This window comes from Lipotes vexillifer, unplaced genomic scaffold, assembly GCF_000442215.2.
Source record: "Lipotes vexillifer unplaced genomic scaffold, Lipotes_vexillifer_v1.1 scaffold570, whole genome shotgun sequence".
In the NCBI taxonomy this organism is placed as follows: Eukaryota; Metazoa; Chordata; class Mammalia; order Artiodactyla; family Lipotidae; genus Lipotes; species Lipotes vexillifer.
Window position 1 is genome coordinate 3,303,265 of NW_006777801.1, and position 4,375 is coordinate 3,307,639.

General features: G+C 44.8%; 1 protein-coding gene across 1 annotated transcript in view; it reads left to right on the top strand.

Moving 5' to 3' along the window:
• The first annotated feature begins 4,249 nt into the window (after nt 1-4,249).
• The window catches only part of LPGAT1 (lysophosphatidylglycerol acyltransferase 1), a 61,801-nt gene continuing 61,675 nt past the window's right edge, over nt 4,250-4,375 (top strand). Inside the window, exon 1 of the mRNA XM_007451317.1 lies at nt 4,250-4,279. The gene's annotated coding sequence lies outside the window, so the exon portion shown is untranslated. The remainder of the gene's footprint in view (nt 4,280-4,375) is intronic.

Sequence of the window (4,375 nt, forward strand, 5' to 3'; positions counted from 1 at the left end):
CGAGAAGGGCGTGTGTGGGTTTTAGCCATTAGCCACTCAGCGGGGATTAATTTACCACACTAGGCAGGAAAGACTGGACTTAACTAAGGAAATGCAATGTTGGATAGGTGAGAAAGAAGGTTCTAGCTTAAAGAGTGTTGTCTGTTGGGGGTGGAGGTCTTAGGTGGGGTCTTCAGTGCCCCTTGGAAACTAGGTACCATTTCAGCATCAAACGGGGAAAAGGGAAATTAGTCGAAGAGGAGAGGGACATAGAGAAGAAGAGAGAATTGTTTACTTCACAAAACTGTTTAGGGTCAACCTTGTTAAATAACAAGAGTTGCTGAAATGGCTTAAATAAAGCTGTAGTCAAGTCCTGTCTAAAAAATGTTAAGGTTATAAGTCCTAACATATTTTATGTAAAGTGATTATGGATACTAATATAGAAGAAAACTATATATTATGTATTCCATATATTTATATATATTTAGGTATATATATATCTCCCTTTTTGTTTGAAGTTAAAGCTGACAACAGTCAGAATGCATGACTGTCTTGGGGTGCTAATTTCTAGGTTGCAACTGTTTCTAGTGATGTGGGAGGCCGGCATCAAGTCATTGCATGTTTATAAAACTGCTGGTTGGGTTTCCCCTGGAGAGGAAATATTTCATTGGCGCTTTAGTGCAGAACCTGGTAAAGGTAGGTGAAATGTTTTTATAATTGCCACCAGGAAAAAGAGAGAGCCCAGGAGGATTCTTCTGCCCAAGGGAGCTCCTCCCTGGTTATAACCTAATTTGTTGGATGTATGTGGACCAGATGGGTGGAATTAAACCTTCTCAGGTGTTGCGGTTAGATGTTTTAAAATGTCTGGAGATTCCTGGAAATGTGAGAAGTCATATTTCTCTTTCAAAGGACCATCCTCTTGTGATTCAAATGTGGGCTTTTGAAACTGAAACTATAACTCTTGTGGCTATAGGGTGGGGTCTCCTTGTTTTCCTTCTTCCCCTATTGGGCTGTACTATAGGAAGATGGCAAAATTCTTAATTTATGTTTGTGTTTTGGTAAACCTGGCTCTAAGGTAGCTGGATAGGGGACTGGAGGCTAGTTAGTCATTGAAGAAGGCCCTTGCTTTCTATAGATCTTCTACCCTGAACAACTGGCCATCCCAACCTTCTTGTTACAGTCGTTCAGAGCATATATGCATCTGTCTGCCTGTGGTATTGTGAAAATAAGCTACAGAAAAATCTCAGGTGGCTGCCTCAGTAAATTGAAAGCTGGTGGGGCAAAAAAAACCGTATAGGCAAGAGGGAGGTATTATATGTAAGGTAAAAGAATACAAAACATATATCTTAAATGGACTCTGAAATACAAGAAATAAATATAAGTGTCATCTGAAACTGTTCCCTGAAGAAGCCAGACCAAATGCAGTTCCTTATCCATGGTAGGCCCTGAATTGTCTGGAAACTGAACACGCTGCTGTGGTCAAGAAAGTTAAAAAGATAAGCCCCCTCATTCATCCTGGGCAATGAAACAGGACATACCTACACCTGAAACACGATGTGCTTAGCTTGAAGATAAGTCTCATGAAGTTGGAGCCAGTCAAGAGGGGACTAGCTGAAAGATTCAAGATTAGGGTTTCCACATCTCTCCCATAAAAAGCTACTGAAATGGCAGAATTCTGCAGTGTAAACAGTAGAGGGATGATGTTATGGTTGAATTGTGTCCCCCTAAAATTCATATACTAAAACCATAACCCTCAGTACCTCAGAATGTGGCTATATTTGGAGATAGGGCCTTTAAAGAGGTAATTAAATTAAATGGGGTCACTAGGGTGGGTGCTAATCAGTGTGACTGGTATAAGGACTGGTGTCCTTGTAAGAAGAGATTGGGACACAGAGACAGACACCAGACACCTGCGTGCACAGACGACTATGCGAAGTCACAAGGAGAAGATGGTCATCCACAAGCCAAGGCAAGAGGCCTTAGAAGAAACAAACCCTGCCAACACCTTCATCTTGGACTTCCAGCCTCCAGAACCGTGAGAAAATAAATTTCTGTTGTTTAAGCCACCCAGTCTGTGGTATTTTGTTATGGCAGCCCTAGCAAACTAATACAGATGAGAACAGATATGATTAAATGATTTAAAATCATGAAAGGTCAAGAAAAGGATGTGATTATCTCAGGATACCTCTAGGTCAGAGTTTCTTAAAGTATGGTCTGTATACTCTACCTGCATCAGAACCACCTATGACACTTTTTAAAAAGCATGTTCTCAGGCCCCTCTGGACCTAGAGATTTAAAATTTTCTGGTGTGAGGTCCAAGAATCTTTTTTGTAGGCACCACAAGTGATGTTTTGCATGCTGAAGTTTGACACCCACTGTGCAAGGTCTTGCCCAACCTCTGGCCCTTTTCTGGGCATGACTGATTGGTACTAATTACATCTCAGCAAGTGCTGGAGTATCTGAAGCTCTGGCAGATGCTCTGTGATCCAGGAACCGGGTACAGATCACATGGTAGGTTATCTCTCTCCAGGTGTCAGCCAGTGTTTGCCAGTATGTGAGGAATGCTGAATGGGATGGACCTAATGGAATCTTAGGGGAGTTTATTCTTGATTCTTGGAAGAATATATGCTTTACCTGTCTTACCCACTTAACAGTATAATGATATATTTTAAATAATAATCTACAGTACATATATTATTTCTCTCATGAGATTTATTTAAGGATGCTATTGCCTGGCACCTAAATTCTCAGAGGAAATACAAGGAATAGAAAGGTCATATTTAACTTTTCCATTGCTATACATCATTTGATCTTATACAGAAAGATCTCTGACAAGGTCTGTGCCTTTTTATGCCCTGTACAGTTAGAATATAATATTGGTGAAATAGATAAGCAACGTATATAAATAAAAACAAATGAATAATAAATGGAAAGAAATCTAATAAATTATTTCAGCTAGGCTCTGTGCTTTCATATTTCCTCATCACCCAAGGGAATAGAAATAGAATATATTCTTTCACATGTTCGTAAGGCGAGTTTTCTTTTATTCATCTGTGAGCCAAAGAGGAGCTGAAGTTAAGGGTTGAGAGAGAGAGAGAGAGAGAGAGAGAGAGAGAGAGGTCTTTGAGAGTCCAAAACAAACACAGTGATAAACATTTTATAGGCGGAATAAGTAGCATTCTGATTTAAACATGGCAGTTCACTAGGAACACAAAAAAATGCGCACCCCCTACCCCCATTTAAGGGATATAACAAGATTTTATAAGTTTTTGGGTTTGTTTTTTTAAATACTGAAATTTAGGTAGGCCATATGAGAATGTTCAGGTGGGCAGGCCATTGGGCTATTTCTCTATTTTTCTTCTGGTGGTCCAACCTTTGAAACAGAATGCAGCTACAGTACCTCGGGAAAAACCAGGCCTGTCCGGGGTACTTATGGCCACAAAATTTTGAGCAGTTACTCAATGACTGTCACTGCCTACGTGATTTTCCCTCCTTGACTAACTAAATTTCAGTGTCTCTGTGTGGACCGCTCATTCCCACTGGATTCTTTTTGGGGCGGAGGGGGCGAGAGGATGGATGGGGCATCATAATTGTCATTAATGTGCTTCCAGGTGCTTTCCAGGAACAAGAGTTCTGGCACTTAACATGAATTGATTTTAAACTCTAGACCTTAATACTCTTGGGAGATTCAGAAGAAAAGCCATGAGAGCAACTGGGTTTCATTAGGAAAGAAAAGAGGACATTCAGTCTTCAAGGAGACAGCTTTCCAGTTTGGGCAGCGATCGCGTTTGTCAGGAGAGAAAGCCTTAACAATGAAAAGCGGCTGTTTTGGCCAAAAAGCGGCTCTCACTTTGGACCAAATCACTCGTGTGGTGTAAGGATCGGTGCTCATTCCTAGATCTTTCCGAGTGGCCCTCTTCCTCGGTCGCGGGCTGAGCCAAGTCTCGGCCTAGGGGCCTCGATCCGCGGACAGCGGGATCCCTGGCGCCGGCGGCGCCTGCAGCGCAGGCGGCGGGTTGAGCAGGCGGACGACGGCGGCCGCGCCTTCATTAGAGGGCGCTCTGGGGGCGGCTCTGCAGCAGTCCCGACTCCCGCCGCTTCCTCCCCGCCGCCCCTCCCAGTCAGCCCCGGCGAACGCGGCTGGGCCCTGGGGATCGAGTCTCGGCACCACCGTGGACGGGGCGCGAGGCGCGCCGCAGCCGGAGCGGGGCCGGGCCCCGCCGCTCCTCCTTCCGCCTGCCATGCATTCTTCCGGCTCCTCTGGCTCCCGTAGCCCCAGCCGGGGCCGGGCCAGCCCGAGGTAACCCCAGGCTCGGTGGGCTCAGGCCCAGGGGCTGCGGCGGGCTGGGCCCGGGGAGGCGCTGGGGGGCCGGGGAAGGGGTGTCGTAGTCGCGTG